General features: G+C 41.3%; 1 protein-coding gene across 8 annotated transcripts in view; it reads right to left on the bottom strand.

The window, feature by feature from the left end:
- FAM110B (family with sequence similarity 110 member B) overlaps positions 1-19,482 on the bottom strand; it is a 142,852-nt gene that overhangs the window by 88,701 nt on the left and 34,669 nt on the right. Inside the window, exon 3 of one of the 8 annotated variants that reach the window (XM_070481225.1) lies at positions 2,483-2,521. The exons of the other annotated variants lie outside the window; for them this stretch is intronic. The gene's annotated coding sequence lies outside the window, so the exon portion shown is untranslated. The remainder of the gene's footprint in view (positions 1-2,482; positions 2,522-19,482) is intronic. 8 annotated transcript variants of the gene reach the window in all.

A 19,482-nucleotide genomic window follows, 5' to 3' on the forward strand; every position in this document is an offset into this window, starting at 1 on the left:
AATGATAGTGACTATTCTAAAGATTATACATAAGCAATATTTTTCAGAAATGTCAAAATAGGAATTAGCCCTTCCATGATATTTTATTAATGTTATATCAATAATATCAACATCGACACTAAAATTTATCTAGGTTTCTATGACATATATTAGGAAAAGTGTTCATCTTTTATTCATAAAAATAGCAATTGATTATCTATTATATACAGTAGCCTTTGTAAGTGCTTATTGAATAATGCCAGGGAATGCTAAGATAAAACATGGCATTCACATATTATTACAAGAAAAAGTAAATATTAGAGGATGTTGCCCCACTGTTTTTTTAAGAATAAACATTAAATACTAAAATATAAGTATTCTGCATCTCATTTTGCTTTTATAAGCAATCCTGCTGTTATTCCAATTTATAGACATTTGTTCATTTCTACTCCACGCTAGGCACTAAAAAAACATACATAACTATGTCAGCTCCTCATGTTCAGTCCCCAGTCTACCGAGAGAGAAACAAGTCTATTAAGAATTGGAAAAAGCAATTTCAATCAGTATAACATTAGTGGTATGCATGTTGTGGAAGATGCAGCGTAGCCCAGGAATTATATCATGTTTGGCACGACGGTGGTGAGCGATCAACTAAGAAAGTGTACATCTCCATCCAGCCATCCAAAACTATTACAAGTGAAACAGAAACATCTGGTCTAATCAAGGCAGTTCCAGCATTTGTTGTGTGCTTGAGGACTGAGACCAACTACATTTTTTTATTAGAGAAAACTAGCTTTTCATTAAATACTTGTATCCATTGTAGTCTGTTTAAATATGAAAGGCATATTTGACAGTTCTTCATCTGTCACAACTAAATTTGCACATGTCTAATACAACAGTCTGATCACAACAAAATTTTGCCCATCCACGAGAAGGAAACACTGTTTTGTTCACTAACTTCTAAACTTCCCCAAATAGAAAGTTATATTGAAACCAAACTGACTCCTCAGAAACAGAATGGAGTATATGAGAGTTTGGGACCTAAATCAAACACACTAAACTTTTATTCCTGACTCAACAATGTAAAATGACAATACAGTCACGCACCACAAAACATTTCAGTCAATGACGGACCGCATATACGATGGTGGTCCCGTGAGAGTAGTAGCATACCATCTAGGTTTGCGTAAGTACACTATGATGCTCACACGATGACGAAATCACCCAACAACGCATTTCTCAGAACATATCCTGTTATTAAGTGACACACAGCTTAACTGTATTCTTGGAGACACACCGTGATCAAAATAAAAAATATTTAACATTACAGTTCAAGAACATACACACACACTCATACTCAGTATCTTTACTAGTCCTGCTAGGAAGAAATAAAAATCTTAATCCTTATCACTCTATAATGGTTTTTCCTAGGTGAGAAACTTCCCCATGATAATGCTTGTCTTATTTGGCATTTATTTTTAAAAGGATGAGCGTGACTCCTCACACAAGCTGTTTTCAAATTCTACCACTAAAAATCATTCCTAAAAGAAATTTCTTAAACTCAGTCTTTAGATGTTTAACATCTGCTGTGTGCTAGACAAAGTTGGGGATGCAAAACAAGTGCTCAGAAATAACAGACAGGGAACAAACACACTGCCTGGACGCAGCGAAACGGACACCGCCTGACCCGGGGCCTTAAGCAGTTTATACCGGGGGGAGAGATGTCACTAATAGACACACAAAAAATTAAGAAGTAATAACATAAAACAAAAACAAAGCATCACTGAGAAGTTTACACTTAGAAATTAAGACAGTAAATTTGACCTTAAAGGTTTTCTACCACATTAAAAATAAAACAAAAAAGAAACCTCATTGATAATTCAAAACTAACCATGTGATCTTAAAACAGTAAACGCTATCAATTCAACCTGGAGTTTTGTGTTTAATCGAGGCATGAGAGGACTCTTCAGTTTTTCTGACTGGTCCACTTAAAGAAGGCAAGAGGCCAACTCTCCCTGTGTGCCTTACGTGGAAACCAGGAGAACTCGGCCCCCTGGAGAAATACCGTGTAGCGCAGTCATTCTACAAACACATGAACTAACACAAGAGGAGCAGGCACAGAAGACCCCAAACAGATGATCCCTGCGGAGGGGCTCCGTCCCAAAAGGCAGGCATCCTGCCTGGCAACACAGTCCCCCAGCTGCTCCGTGGCCGGACAACGCAGAGGGGACTCAGGAAAGCCGAGTGGAGCACTCACTTTATTTAGAAATGGGGCCTCTTCAGTTAATGGATACCAGATTTTAGCTACTTTACTTCCTTTAACTCAGTTACTAATGAGTAAACATTTATTCTTAAGAAGAAAAATCTAAAGACTAGCAGCATATTTGCCAATGAGAACCAAAGAAGGCACCGAAAGGCAAGCTTGAGGGGTCCCTAGCACAGCACTGAGGAGCCTGGGGTCTACAGTCCACACGCCAGTGCCCATCCCAGCTCCCCCACATACCGCTGGTGTGGCCTGCACATCTGCATCTCAGGTCTCCACCTGCCAAAAGGAATAATGAAAGGGACAATGACAGTATGTATGAAGTGCACTATGGGTCTGGCACTGCATATTCACACTAGACCCTTATAAAGCAGGTACTGGGAGGACAATAATATAAGAATAATCATAGAATGGTACTCACACTATAGGGTCGTTGCAAAGATTAAGTAACATAAATGTACTGTGCTCACTGGCATTTGCCAGGCAAACAGGACATGCTCAGTAAATGGCAAGTATTACCATGACTTGGCTAAGTGCAGAAAGGGGGCAGGGATTTTAAGTAAGGATGTGAGCAAAGGAAAAGAACAGGCCTGCAAAAAGCACTGAGGGCCTTAACAGATCAATCCAGATGAGGAGAAGGGCTCCAAGGAGAAGAACAGTGATGGCTGGAGAGGTGAGTTAGAACTCCACTACGGCAACAGGTGAGCGCCCAACCTACCACATCTATTGCTTTACCCCCAGGGTCTATGGGAGTTAGTAAAAGGTTTTCAAGAATGAAGGGGACATGAAGGTAGGATTTTTATCAACACCTATATGCAACATTCAGGGTACACTGAAAAGGAAATACCTGAGGGACAGACTAGCCAATCAGAACTGGCTTCAGCAATACTACGTGATAAAAGAAGATGAGGGCTTAACCTGGAACATTCTGGAAAGAGAGAAAGGGTAAATAAGAAAGAGTCAAAGAACAAAAATACTTAATGAGTGAATGCCCAGGAGTTCAGGTGATTCTCCAAGGTTCTCCAAAGTTGGTTCCTTAGTAATGAAAGCTCAGTGGCACTCCAGGAGAAAAGCCAGGAGAGATGCTGCTTTGGCAGGAAGGTCAGGAGATCCATTCGTGACATGGTGAATTTGAGACTGGAGTGGAATATCAGTTAAGTGGATCTAGCAAGTGGCATAAATGTTGAGATAACCGATGAAGCACAGTTAGAACCAGCAGCAGGTATAATGTTCCGGGTGAAGAATGACAAGAGGGCTGAGACAGAGCCCTGGTGGATGGACACACTTAGGTCACAGGAAGTGGATGGACAAAGAGGGCAGGAAGGGGAGATGAGAAACTCTGACGTAGGAGGACAACAGAAGACAAGACGGAGCAGCAAATCACAAGGTCCTGAGGTCAGGGAAAAAAGGAATGAGTGTCCCTGGTTTGTAAAAGAAGATGGAGATCCTAGAGAAAGTATAGAAAAGAGGCAGAGCCAAGGGAAGGTAGAGGGGAAAGGAAGGCAAAAGATGGCCACAGATAGGACGACAGAACATACAGACGCATTGTTAGATGGTGAGACAAGGAGGGGCATAGAGTGGAAACTCCACTGTGGGGGCGCAGGTGTCAGGGCTCAGCAGGGTAAGAACAATGGTGAGATCCATGTTAATATTCCTTTTAAAATAAAAAACGTTCAGCGCCACCCTATCAAACCTGCACTAAAGGAACATTCAATGCTTCTACTTTTACCCTCAAAATATGAACAGATAATTTTCCTGAACAGAATTTGCAGGTGCTTCTGAAAGGGACTAAGAGAAAAACCTTTGCAAAATACTGTGCTAAACAATTCACCACTGCCTGGCTGTGTCATAACGGACTGTGCGTAAGCACTCTGGAGCTTCAGGCTGGGTTTAGGATTATTACGCAAGCATTTAGAATCGACTCTGCATTTCAACAGCATGTATATAACCCAGGGAACGTGAATCCATTAAGCTTGTATGCTAATAACTGTTCTGCAGAAGTTGAAAGAGAGTTAAAAGCAAAGAAGCTAAAATTTAAATTAAGTCCTACTTTGACATTAAAAAATTTTTTTTCAAAATTCTCAAATTGGTCGCCAAGCACACTAACCTCCTACATGAAGAAGCTATTTTTAAAAAGAGTAAAATCTCAATATTCATTATGCACGTTAAACAGCCTCTCACGTTTTACAAGAGAGCAGTCATTTACCAAAACACATATAAACTTACAAAGGCAGAACTCCTTTATTACCGTTTGATAGAAAGTTACCTCTTCAAACATTAAGCATCATTGCTTGATTAATATCAGTTTAAAAAGAAGAGAGAGAGGGAAAGGAAAAGAGGACAACAATTAATTACATTCCCATGAGGTTTCTGGTGCCTCAGGTCAACTGTTGAGCCTCAGTGATGGAACCACAGCCAAGGCCTGGTGGCCTCCAGGGATGACGCTGAGGTGAGGGAAAGAAGAAAGAAAAGCGGCAGCTTTCAAGTCCACCCCAAGATAGAGCTACAGTTTCTGAACACACTCTAGTCCTCAAGCCTCACAAGCATCCTACCCAAACACAGACCATGATGTCAAAGCTCAAGTTCTTAATATTCACCTCTTCCCTACAGATAGGCTGGAACTCCTGGACTAAGGCATAAGAATTATTTCACCATTTGAAATCCTACAGAATGCTCGTGTCATTGATTCCAAAAGACGTGGAGTATCTCATTCTTCTTGCATAGTGTTCACAGGAAAGAAACTGACTGAGTTTCCATTTTCTACCTAATTAGCTTCACCCCTGGAATACTATTTAAGCATTGTTTGAAAATGCTCCCTACCATGACCATGATTTTCTCTTCACAACTCTTCCATCCAGCTTTCTTCTGCTTTGAGGGTGTGCTGACATTATGGTTGTCAACAACATCAGCTCTAGAAATCTGTCATGTGTATAACAGCCCCCTCAGTTCAAGCCATAAGACCTAAGACCCTGTGTCCTATAAAGGAAATTCTCTGCAGCATTTGTAAAACCACAAGCACCGCACATTCAATTGGACCACCACCACAACAGTAAATCGTGACCCCACAGCCATCATTTGGCAGAACGCCGCAGTGTAGTGAGAGACTGGAAATGCAAGATTTAAAACTGCACAACTAAGGGCTGCCTGACATGGCGTCAATCACTCTTCTTACAAAAGTGAACGAGAGCAGGTGATACAGGTCAAAGATGACGAAGGGTTGTTAACACACATCGCTGTGTTCATCCATGGTAAGATGTGCACACAGATTTCCTTCTTCGAATCTCTGCTCTAAGGGGGTTCCCAAAGATGAACCAGCAGAGAAGAAATTATAAATGCATAAATGGTACTAAGACATTCTGGTTCTCTCAGGCTTGTTAATGGGTGACCACGCGCTGAACGAGGATTCTTGGTATACATAATATAACAGAAAGAACACAATACATGGAATTATGAGGCGTCAGTTTACACCTGACAGTTAACGCCTGGGCTCCTACAATCTTTCTGTGCCTCAGTTTCCTCATTTACGAAAAGGGCACTCTTAGAAAATGCCACAAAATGTACAAAGGATTTCTGAGAATCCAGAAGTTGTAGAGGACTAAATTATTATGATTTTGTTTTAAAGTCTATAGTTCAGTATTAATATGTAGTAAGGGTTAGTTCTGACATTTTATCTGCATAAAATATGAAAATTCAATTACAGCTAATCTGATAATGCTAACTTGGTTACCATGCTCAATGAGTGTTGCACTTTACTTGTCTTATGTTATGCTCTTAGCTGAAAGAAGGAAAAATTCTCCTTAGAGGAATGCCTACCTTTTGGTATTACAATCTTAATATAATTTCTTTTAATTTTTTTATTGCAGTACAGTTGACATAGAATATTATGTTAGTTTCAAGCATACAACATAGTGATTCAATATTTATATACATTATGAAATGATCACCACCATAAGCTTAGTTACCACCTGTCATCATACAACTGTTATTACAGTATTACTGACTATATTCTCTATGCCATACATTACATCCCTGTGACAGATTTCTGACAGGAACTTTGTACCTCTTAATCCCCTTCACCTTTTTCACCCAAATGGCCTCCCCTTCTGTGCCCCGCCCCCCGCAACCACCAGTTTGTTTTCTATATCTATGAGTCTATTTGTTTTGTTTTGTCTGTTTGTTTTGTTTTTTAGACTCCACATGTAAGTGAAATCATATGGTATTTGTCTTTCTCTGACTCATTTCACTCAGCAAAATACCCTCAAGGTCCATCCGTGTTCTTGCAAATGGCAAGATTTCAATCTTTTTATGGCTAAGTAATATCCCACTGTATACATATACCGCATCTTCTTTATCCATTCATCTATCGATGGACACTCAGGTTGCTTCCATATATTGGGTATTATAAATAATGCTGCAATGAACACAGTGGTGTACATATTTTTTTGAATCAGTGTTGTTGTTTTCTTTGGGTAAATACCCAGAAGTGGAATTGCTGGACCATATATGGTAGTTCTATTCTTAATCTTTTGAGGAACCTCCATACTGTTTTCCATAGTGGCTGCACCAATTTACATTCCCACCAACAGTGCATGAGGGTTCTCTTTTCTCCACATCCCCGCCAACACTGTCATTTTTGTTGTCTTTTTGATAATAGCCATTCTGACAGGTGTGAGGTGGTATTTCATTGTGGTTTTGATTTGCATTTCCTTGATGATTAGTGATGTTGCGCATCTTTTCACGTGTCTGTTGGCCATCTGTATGTCTTTGGAAAAATGTCTATTCAAGTCCTTTGCCCATATTTTAATCGGATTGTTTGTTTTTTTGCAGTTGAGTTGTATGTGTTCTTTATATATTTTGAATATTAACCCCTTATCAAATACATCATTCACAAATATCTTCTCCCACTTAGTAGGTTGCCCTTTTTGTTTTGTTGGTTTCCTTCACCGTGCAAAAGCTTTTTAGTTTGATGTAGTCCCATTTGTTTATTTTGGCTTTTGTTGCCCTTGCCTGAGGAGACATATCCCAAAAATACTGCTAAGACTGATGTCAAAGAGCTTACTGTTTATGTTTTCTTCAGGTTTTACATTTAAGTCTTTACTGTATTTTGAGTTTATTTTTGTATACGGGGTAAGAAAGGACACCAGCTGCATTCTTTTGCATGTGGCTGTCCAGTTTTCCCAACACCATTTATTGAAGAGAGTATCTTTTCCCCATTGTATAGTCTTGCCTCCTTTGTCATAGATTAATTGACCCATATAATTGTGGGTTTGTTTCTGGGCTCTCTATTCTATTTCACTGATCTATGTGTCTGTTTTTTGCACCAGTACCATGCTGTTTTGATTACTGTAGCTTTGTAGTATAGTTTGAAATCAGGGAATGTGATAGCTCCAGCTTTGTTCTTTCTCAAAAGTGCTCTGGCTATTCTGGGTCTTTTGTGGTTCCATACAAATTTTAGGATTATTTGTTCTATTTCTGTGAAAAATGCCATTGGTATTTTGATAGGGATTGCACTGAATCTGTAGATTGCTTTGGGTAGTATGGACATTTCAATACTGTTAATTCTTCCAATCCATGAGCACAAAATTTCTTTCCCTTTATTTGTGTCATCTTCAATTTCTTTCTTCCACATCTTACCGTATTCAGAGTACAAGTCTTTCACCCGCCCTCCTTGGTTAAATTTATTCCTAGGTATTTTATTATTTTTGATGCAATTGTAAGTGAGACTGTTTCCTTAATTTCTCTTTCTGATAGACTATTAGTGTATAGAAATGCAACAGATTTCTGTACATTAATTTCGTATCCTGCAACTTTACTGAATTCATGTATTGGTTCTAGTAGTTTTCTGGTGATCTTCAGTGTTTTCCATATATAGTACCATGTCATCTGTAAACAATGACAGTTTCACTTCTTCTTTTCCATACTTTCAGTCTTACAAAATGAAAACACTCCTTGGTTTGTGCTCCACACTGCAGTGGTTTGCACAGGTGGCCCCTGAATTCTAATCAACAGATAAGACTTGAACTGCTGTAATCAACTAATGGATACGGCCATCAGATGGAGCTGGGGGCCGAGGTGCACAGTGCAAAATGGGTCCGATGCGATAAAAGGTGTCACATAAAGTAAAGCTGTTCACAAAACATGCAAGATCTATGCTTCCTGAGTACAGAGAGTGCACAGTCAGACCAGTAAACAGTTCAATCCATTCAATGAGTCACTATTTATGGAGCACCTACAGGGTATCAGGCACTGGTCTAGGCCGTGGGGATAGAGCAGCCAACAAACAGACAAAACTTGCTGCCCTCACGGGGCTTGCCGTGTAGCTCTACTAGTCAACTTTCTAACTGAAGAGGACACAGCAGCTAGGGAGAGTGTGATCGTGCTGTCAGGGACAGGGGACAGCACTGTGCAGCCGCGATCACTGCTGATGTATCCAGCGCTGCCTTAAGCGGTTAAGAGAACGTAATTCTAATGTGCTCTGAACACACAACCTGGTCGGCTCGGCGCCTCTCCTCCTCCTGCAATAAACGTGGCGACAGCCGTCCTGACTGCCCAGACCTACACCGCACCGACTCACTGTCGGAGTACAACTAACGTCACTTCACTAACTTTTAAAATAACTCTTTAACAGACTTTTAACTAATTAAAGCTGCTTTAAAAGAGCTTTTTATTTTAGCCAGCTAACTCATTATTTTCTAAAACTAAATAGTATAAATGTTGTATAACCTATTTAATACCGAACCTATTTAGTTGACAGAAGAGTTTGAGGGCTTTGTTTCCATTCACCCGCACGGTATTTTGTCCTTTTCTCATGAGAATTTCCAAGTGCTGCCTGACTTTAACCACAGCTGGTACTTTACTAAAGAACATCCATGAATCCCGGAAACCTGATGTGTAAGTGAGTTTTGTTGGCTTGAAGCTAAGTGGCAGCTGAAATATTTCAAATTGGCTTTTATTTTATTGGATAAAGTCCATAATTTACAAAACTGCTAAGCTGATTATTTTGTAAGTATAACGTCCACAGTCTGGCCAACTAGTGTCCACCTAAATCAGAAATCAGTACAGGTACTTATTTTGATTCTTCGGTTGCAATCCAGCTTCTTTATTTACCTACTAGCTGCTGCCTTCAAATGGACACTGGAGCATATGAAGTCTGTGAAAGGTGGCTTTGATGCACTAAGGCAAGCTCATAAAGCATGGACTATTATCATAGATACAATACATTAATTTTCTGTATGTTCATGGAAATTTTCTAAATAAGGCTATCACTTTTATAAGTGTATTTATTGCTTATAAAGGGCTGTGCACACAGTTGTGCAGGCTGTGTACTGCACAATCTGGAGTCGCCATGACCATAGTGGTCCATGTGAGTGGCGCCCCAGGACTGCAGATGATTCACTTGTATATATGCATGTGGTACCCTGGAGCACTCAGATGTGGGTATGAGCCCACACCATAGAGAAAGTAATTCCCAAGTAGCACAGACAAGGTGTTTCATGAAAGCCACCCCAAACATATGTAGGTACCAGAGAAATAGTAGCGATATTCACTGGTTCAAACACCTTCCATAAAAGGGTAAATGTATATTCACACCGTCAAACCAAATACAAAGGAATCAGGGACACTATACACATTTTTCTGAGAGGCAGTACAGTATAGCAGTTAAGAGCATGGCATTCTCGAGCCAGTCTGATTGGGTTCAAATCCTCTGTCACTACTTATTAGATGCACGACCCTGGACAAGCTATTTCACCTCTCCATGGCTCAGTTTCTTCATCTATAAAATGGGGATAACAGCAGGACCTAACCCAGAGCTGTTATGAGGATTAAATGAGGCAGTCCCTGGAAAGCAGTTAGAGCAGTGCCCGGCAACAGGAAACACTACGTCAGTGTTCAGATTTGGTATTAGCACCATTGAGCAAGAAAATCAAAGCGGAAAGAGATGAAGTAACTTCTCACGGCTTTAAGAATTTGTCAGTGATTCATCCCAGAATGAAATGAAAGCTCTTGATTTACCAGGAAGAGTCTTCCTCAGGCGTATCATACTGCTTTACCTTCCAACCTTCTGACAGAGGGAAAACCCACGACCTGAGGTGACGCATCTGAGAAGCAAACTCCTGTGAACCCAAGCACTTTGACTACTGACACGGGTTGTCCCTAACGGGCCACCTGGGCTGACCCACAAGGTGCTCTGAACCCATGTGACCCCAGCACCTGGGCTGACATTTACTGACATTTACTGACATGTACAAACAGTGGACAAACAACTCCAGTTTACACAATCAGTCGTCAGTAAGACTTCAAGTCCTAGGAGGGCATACTTGGTGAAAAGCTCCTGCGTCCTGCCCTGGTAAGGCGTCTATTGCTTTCATTCACGTTCTTTAAATATCAGCCAATCCCTGGTGCATTATGGTCACACCTTGGAAAATCACCTCATTCATTTAGTACAAGCATTCGCTCCTGGTGCCCTGAGGAAGAAGTGTACGCATTATGAAGATGTAAATGTCACGCAAAGTCTCTGAGGCTGAAAGGAGCCAGGTGTATTTCCAGAACGTGAAGTGGGACAGCTAGAAATCAGAAGAAGTCCTGGCATGTTAACAAGTGGATGCTTTTTATCTATTTCAATTCTTTCAAGACCCAGGGAGACTCGATAACCAATTTTGACAAAAATTATAGCTTTTACGTAGTGGAAAACAAAACAACATATGCAGGAAGCAAGTTCTCCACTCACACCTTCATCTAGTGTACTAGGAAAGTAAGCCCTGCCCCACAAGCCTCTAGTACACAGACGGTGCCTGCATCATCTGGGGGGCCAAACAGTCCAGAGAACCCCTTAGACCATTCTCCAGGGGCTGCATCAGCATCCCCTATCTAGTTCCCCTCTCCTAAGAAATGAGACTGGGAGATCCCACTGGGCAAGATTACAATTTGTAAAGCAAAAGATCCAGGCTAACTAGAAGTCTGAATAAGCTAGGAATAGATATGCTGCGTAAAACAATCAGTGTAAAAAGTGGCCAAACGCAAATGGGTCACAAAATATCATCTCTGCATGACATTAACATTTCACCCACAATTCTCATTACTGTTGCATTTAGCCAGAAAATCAGGAAAAAGCATCTAAACCCTGTTTCTCAACAGCTTAATAAACACGCCTATGTTCTATTTTTAAATCAATAACATCTGTGATTTTAAAGTATCTTCATCACAAAAGCAATTAGTGTAATATCCTGGATCAGGTATAGAGTATGGTATCTAAAAAGAAGGAATAACATTATTTTCAGTCCAATAACATTATGTGTTCTAACTTCTGCCTGATTATAATAGTCAAATCAAAAATTCTATGTCTTAGGGAAGCAGTGAAAGCAGAATCTATTTCTCTTCATGGTGATCATGGGGAAAGGAAAGCTTGGAAAGTTTACCAGCTTATCAGAGGCCAAATCCTACTAAGAACTGAAGCAAGCCCCTTGCTGATTTCATACCAGAAAGACCTGGGTACCAGGAAATAAGTTCAATTTTGAGTACTGCTTCTCGACTTAAAGCAGAAGTGAGCTGTCTGTCAACCACTTGGTAGTCAGATCAGCAGAGGATCACCGAGTCCTACCGCTGAAACTGAGAGAGTGCTGATGCACACATTACTTCAGGGAAAGTCCTCACTTCCCAGATGGTTCACGCCAGGAAGTGCTGTTGACCCCAAGTTCTTCCTCTGCCAATCAGTGTGGCACAAAACCTCATGCCACATGTCTGTGACAGCTGGTGACCACTATGGAGAATAAATTTCACCATCCAGAGTAACGTCCTCACCTTGCTGACCGGGCAACAAGACTCCTCTGCTTACAGCACGGCTGCTCTGATTTCCTGACTGTGGACTCCCCAAAATGGTCAGAAGCTACAGAATAATGACAAAGCAAAATGGGGGAGGGGCGACACACAGTAACACGAAAGCACACTTGCTAACACGTTGGCTGGAATATCACCACCAGTTAAGTGATGGGGACAACTGAAAATATATAATCATGATAGGATGTTTTAAGGTTTGGTAAAAGGTAGAAGAGGAGAAGAGTGGGAAAGGCCATCATGTTTTAGATTAAAAGGGTGGTCCCACTTCTTGCTGGAATGAACATTTCCATGTAATGTTCATTCCTGTGGTTATGCTACTGGGGGGTGCCCCAGCAATTAAGATTTTTCCCCTTTCTAACTCCCTGCTTGAAAAAAAAAGGGTGCATTTGTCACTAAAATTTATTTTACCAATAAACCATCATACGCCAAAAAGGGTGCTCAAATATGGACAGCAGAGCAAGGAAACTTTTCACAAGTGAACATTTGAAGCCTCATTAAAAACTGAGTTTAAAAAAACGCTGGTCCTGATTTAGGGAGAGACCATCCAGGAGCTCCTGGGTCTCTATGTGCGCATACATCAGTTTCTCTTTGTGAGCATTATTTTAGGTGTTGTTAAAATGAAATACCTAAAGAAAAGCAAACTGCTTTTGCTTGCTATATGCTTAATAAATAAATAGTCACAGAATGCAGATGGATTAGCTTTTGGGACAGAATAATTTGTGCCCAAACCAAGAGTAGGAAAAGATAAAGGTTTTGCAGGGAAAAAAAAAGTACGGGGTGGGGGGGGACCATTCAAGGCGAGTGAGGCAGGTACAGTTTGTCAAAGAAGACACGACCTTCGGAGGAGGCTGACTGCTCTCCAGGTGACTCAAACCTCTGAATTCAGCTCTGAAATTCCTGTTGCACTGTCCACCGTCCAAAGGACTGGCCTGGCTCCTAACACAGCCTATTAAACAGAAGTAGTTTATGAAATTACTGTTTCTCAAATTGTGCAGAAAGAGTACCAGGGAATAAAATTTCAAGACCATGTCAATTCAAGGCAATCTCACCTTGGTAAGATTTTCTCTACACAGACGGTGAGAAGTTTGAAAGGGAACAGAAAGAAAATGGAGCAGGTGACAAAACCCTTCTTGCTCACTGGACCACTGCCCGTGGTACTTCAGAGTTGCCTCAACGCCCCTGCCAATCAGCAGAGAATCAAACAGGTATTGAACACATTAAATTCACTCTGAGGGAAATGAGTTTACTCTTTGAGTCAAATTAAGATTAATCTAAGCTCTTTTTGCATTTTTAACATGACCCACACACAGGGGGATCGCACAAGGAGCTGGTCCTCCCAACACTGCATGAGGATGACTCAGGGCTCATCTTACCTCCCTAGAGCAGAGCCACGGGGCCCTGGGATCCCCAGCCAGCCAGGTTAACTGTAACCTGATCCCGGGCACGGCAGACCACACCCCGCAGATTCACCTCAGAAGGACACTGGGGAAATGCCTTTCATAAACCCTGATGCAATGCTGACATGCTTTCCTCTGCTCCCTCAGGGAATTTCTGTCAAAAAATCTCTGTGGCCCTGTCGATGTTAAATTTAGCGAAATATGGGATCAGGTAACAACTCTGGCAGATTAACTGTGCGCTTCTCAAAGGCAGGAGCCCTGTGTTTCCACACGGTACTGTGGTGCCCAGGGCACATCTGTTAAGTGAACAACTGAATGAACAAATGCAGACCATGGCTGTTGAGGAAACTGCTGAATGCCAGCTCTGCTCCTACAGGTCCCAGCTGAAGCACAGCTGAGCCATACTGGGGTGGATATCGAAGGCTCATCACTTTTAATATGATTTAATGCACTACTTTCCATAAATACTTCAATCACATGAAAAATACCTACAGTAAGAACAACAGTAGAAAAAGATATCTTTGTTGCATTCCTATAAATATATTAAATGAAAGTAACTGTAAAATGGTCTCGATTTTCTCCTCTGTAAAATCAAGGAGTTGAAGTCAAATGTGCACTATCTCTATCTTAAACATGCCATGAGTTCAGATGCAAAAAACGCAGTTTGGACTAAACATTATCAATAATGTTCCCAGGGTTGATGAGGAGTGATGGCAGCTTCGCCACCTGATACAGGGTGAGTAACACCTGAGATTTAAAATTTAAGTGAAAAGAGGTCACAACACATTTCTATGTCATCAGCAATCACTCACAGAGGGAAGGACAACACGCGTTTTCAGTAGCTACAATTATCCTCCTAGCAGTACCTTTTGAAGATTAAGAAACAAAAACTGGGTGAGTTACTAGGTCAGAAAAACCTAGAATTCATTTGATCCCATACATCCTGCATTTGAAACCAGATAGTCCCTGCTTGTGTCCCGTTTTGGTGATGTCTATCTGTTCAGCTGACGGAGACGAAAGAAAGAGCAGCCTCCGAGATGAAACGCTGACGCAGTGGGTGGAGAGAGAGAGGGAAATCAAGATAAGGCAGCACAGTGGCGGTGGCCCTGAACAACAATGAGAGAAAGAGAAAACAAACACCTGTGTTCCAATTCTGATCAACTTAGACAACAAGTCAGAAAACAGCCCAGAGCAGTACTCTCTGAAAAGAGATGCTGCTAAAAAAAATGATTATAAACAGTATACCTCATTAAAACAGAACTTCGTCTTTATGACTGAAGTGTGCAACTTAACTTGGAAACATTTTAAATCAATAAAATAAACAAATATCCTTTCAGAGAAGGAAAGCTTAATTACATATTTGTGTACAAAACCCTGGAAAAGTGCTAAGTATTGTTTTGTTTTTTAAAGAATCATATGAAACAATCAGAATTCATTTGCTGTAAATAACAGGCTTTGTAGAAGGTTAATCAGAGCCTAGAATTATAGACCACGTTGGGGGGAGAAAATTTTTAACATACTTGTATCTTAACACCACTAATACATCAATAGCTTAATGGTCTCAAAAAACACAGAAAAACCAAAACCTACCATCAGATGTTTTTCTCCTTCAACTAAACAATAAAACAAGGTAAAAATAAATAAATAAATAAACGTAGGATTGGACATCAATCAGGGAAAGTCAGGCTAGGAAAATCTAAGTTTACACTACAGAAATTCAAAAAATAGTATCCTCAGTACTTGGAGAGGGAAAATTCAAATTCTTGGGCTTTGAAGGGTCTGAAGAACTGTATCTCCTGCTTAAATGGTTTACTCTTTGATGGTACTGAGGTACAATCAACACCAAAAGTAAATAAGGAGGCAAACTCAATGAGAGCTTAAACCAAAGGTTACCTCTGGGAAGGGTGTGTATGGAGGGGAGGGTCTCACTAATTTGTCCCATTCAGAGCAGCAAGTGAACTACTCCATGGTTTTCAGAAACTTTCAGTTGGCGCTGATACAAATTTTGAGAAGTAGCTGTATTTTTTTTACATCTTTAATCTCAGGACAAACCATATGTGCAAACTATGTGCAAAGCTATGTGCAACCATGTAACAAAGTCAAATTTTTAAAGTTGCGTAAATTTCCAGAAAAAATCATAATAAAAAGAGGCTAACATCCACAGTTGGGAAGAACATTACGATAAGAACCGGCAGATAAGAGAATAACTCTTGATTTCAAACAGAACATAAATCTGGCTGAGCCTGGGTCTTTCCTGTGAAACGAAGCCACAACACTGTTCTCTGCCAGAAAATAAGGATGCTAATAGAGGCAGAATGTTTTCTTCCCAACTTAGCTGAGAAAAGATGTAGCAAAGGGCATTGACAAAACCACCTAAGAGGTAGATTTAAGTCAATATCAGGGATGTATCATCATAGATTCCAGCAGAGAGGCTGACTGCTCCCTCCCTTGGGTGTTCAAGCATCAAGAAGGGTTTACCAGAATACAAGTCACAGCAGCAGAAAGGACAGGCGTGGGGGCATTATCGCTCAAGGCTGGTTACTGCTGTTAATCTGAATTCTCCTCAGGACCTCCAAAGAAGAAGTCCAGGCCACAGCCCAGGGAACACTGCGAGAGCAGGGACAGACGGGGTCTCGCTCTAAGTCCACCTCATAAGGAGGCAGGAGGTAGGGGGAAGAGGATAGACAGGGCATGAGAGGAACAGGGAGGGAGGGCAGAAAGAAAGAAGAGACAGACTCCAGCCCATCGGCATCCTAAACTTAGGAGAGACCGAGAACTAGTTTCACTGCAAATATACACAAAATATCACTCCCACTGAAATGTCTTTATTTACAGTTTAAATTGTGTTACAGCAATACTACAGGCACATTTGAAAAGTCATCCTATTCTCAACATTCTCACAAAGGCGTTTTCAGTTCTCCAATTCCCTTGCTGCGTTCTCAATTTAGTTCCCATCTTCACTGAGCATGCCTGATGCCAGGCATGGGTGTAAAAATAACAAGACAGGTCTCTGTTGCCAGAAGGGTTCAAAACATTCACCTTCTAGGGTGACTCAGTCACTGGAATCATACACTCTCTTCTTTAAAATACATTCTTAAGCCAAGTAATGTTACTTGTTTCAAGCATACAAAAAGCAAATGTGTAAAACAAATGGTAAAAAATTCTAATACATCAATGATTCAAATGTGTTTTGGGTTCAAAGTAGAGGGAAAAGAATGTCAAAGTTTTCCCTATAAGCCTCATTTAATTTAGGTATAACAGAATCAAACGTTATTAATTTGTTTCTCCTTTTATAGTTTTGGGACAACCACATATAGCACGGGTGATATTATTTCAGTATTCTTCACATTTAAGAATGATGAAAGAAAGGCATTATCTAATGAGAGAGACCAAAATAATTACGTATATATATTGTGATCAGAGACACGTGTAGGCTAACGGAGGCTAATGTTATTCAAGATCTAACATCCTTATTAAGTTAGTTTAAAATTTCATAAAAATCCAAGAAAATACTGCCCTTTATATTTAAAAAGTGGACACTGACAAAAATGAAAGGATTATAGGAGTATATAACTCAACTATTCACTCCAGTTGTCAATCATAACCAAACTCTTTATGAACTAACTTGTGACCAAAGTGTAGACAACGATGTAATAAACTAAGCATGAGATTTTAAACAACGTAAGTTGCTAATAAATACATCCTGTCTGGTTGGCAAACTGAACTTGTAGAGGTTCTTGTCTACCACTGGTTGAGATTAGGCAGCATTTGGGGTCACAATATCTGTCCCATTCTGAACACATCTGCTGCTAATGCTACTGTTATTTTACCATTGTCACTCAGGGATACCACTCATTGAGTTCACTATGTGCCCGGTACAATGCATTTTATATACACCACTTCATTTAATGCTTATAGCAACCCTGAGAAGTAGATATTATTATCTCCATTCCACAGAATATGATAGTAACAAAAGCTATTAACATGCATTAAATATTTCCCATGTGTCAGTCTGTGTAGCAACTCACTCATTCAACGTTCACACAAGCCTATGACACGGGTACGACTATTATCCTGATTTGACAGATGAAGAAACAGAGGCATAGAGAGTAAACAGCTATCCCAACGTCACATATGTTATATGTGGCAGAGTCTAGATGCTGACCCAGATCCTACTAAGGCCAAAGCCATACTCTCACCCACCAACTCCGAGGAGTCTGGTTCTCCAGGCCTGCCCTCTGTCTCACAGATGAGAAGAGTTACCACAGCAGACAAGAGGGGACCAGGGCTGGTTTGGCCAGAGCTGGACCACCCAATCCACAAGCCAACTCATAAACCTGCCTGGGACCTCCCCTAAGTTTCCGTGAAGAAACTCACAATGAGAAAACTGAAGTCCTGCCTCAAAGCTGGCACAGCTCAATGTCCCGGAAGCACATGACCTAAAGGCCAGGGCTTCTAACTGACCAGAGCACAAGGCATCACAGAACAATGAGCCTTGGTCTGGGCAGATGCCCTACGTCCATTCAACGGTCATCATCGCTGTGTAGTTACTATGGCCCACTATGTGCCCGACCACACTAGGCTCTCTGTTAGCCCGCTAAACAAGCCTGAGCGACTGACAGTGCAGGAAACAGACAAACTGGGTAAACGGTGGAACAAGGGCTGTAGGAATCGCAGCAAATCGTTTTTGGATAGAGTGGGGGCATCAAGCGTGGGGAAGGGGCCAATTCTCAGGTATGTGAGGAGGCAAACAAAGGCTAAAGGAAAAAGATCATAGGGGAGCCAGGTCTTGGAAGTAAGGTGATGCTCCTGCATCCCAGGAGGGAGCCAGGAGGCCATGGTAAGAAGCAGTCCCATTAGGAGGAAGACAACTGGAAATCAACCAACTAACAATTGTCAACTTCAGAACAGACAGAGGCACGATGAAGAAATGACACTTAAGTCTCAAGAGCCATGCTGGAGTGGACATACCACAAAAGAGGTTTTCAGCTTAGGGAGAAGTTCCACCCACCCAGCACCCAAGACAAGGGTGCTCGCCTTGACTGGGCAACACCTGGGTCCAGGTTCTCCACTGAATACTAGAATGACGAATGCATTATTAATGCAATGGGAAGTAAGTGGCAGCTCGACTACAAAGTGACTACAAGACACCACCAAAATGAACCAAGTACGTGGGGACACCACTGGCCCCCAACTCACGGAAATTGACGTTTCAATTAGCAAGGGCCAAGAACAAGAAAGAAATGAGGTGCTATTTTTAGCAGAAATTATGAAACCATCTTTACGCCAGATATTTTTGCTCACTGGGTTAAGGCACTTATTACAGACTGCACAGCTTTATTAACAACATTGGCATGGAGAAGAAAATAATTAAGGTGTGTGCACCCAAATTTAACCAGGATTATCTCTGGGGAGTAGTGGCTTTAGCGTTGATAGTCACATTCTATGCTATAGATCGGTAACATTTAATTTTTTTGCAACATATGTACTATGTTAGTTGGCTGGAAAAAATATACCAGGACTCATGCCAAGTGAGAATATTTGTAATTTCACTAGTCAGGAGACAGTATGCTGCTGCTGCTTTACTTGTCCCCAAGAGTGACCGAGATTCTAACAGTCCAAATTAGGAAGGTTCAATATCCCTTGAAGTTGCAGAAAAAGCCACTGCAGGCAAACACCCAGGCCGCTTCCAAGAGGGCCTGAGAAGTGCATGCATTTCAGGGCCAGCAGGGAGAGAGCGAGCGAGGGGCAGGAGCTGAGGCCAGCCTGGCAGCCAGATAGCAGAGCAGTGGTCAGGGAGGCGGCCACCTTCACTGAGCTGGTTTTGGCCAAGCCCTCCCATTCCTGCCCCGGCGTGGGAGATAGGGATGAAGAGCGTGTGCCCAGAACAGTGCCTGGCACAGGACAGACTCCACAAATGTTTGCTGAATGAATACAGAGAAAGGAGGGAGGGAGCAGAGGAGGAGAGGAGAGAAAGCTGACGGAGAGAAGGAGGAAGGAAGAGAATGG

The sequence above is a fragment of the Equus asinus genome, chromosome 12 (genome assembly GCF_041296235.1).
Source record: "Equus asinus isolate D_3611 breed Donkey chromosome 12, EquAss-T2T_v2, whole genome shotgun sequence".
NCBI lineage: Eukaryota > Metazoa > Chordata > Mammalia > Perissodactyla > Equidae > Equus > Equus asinus.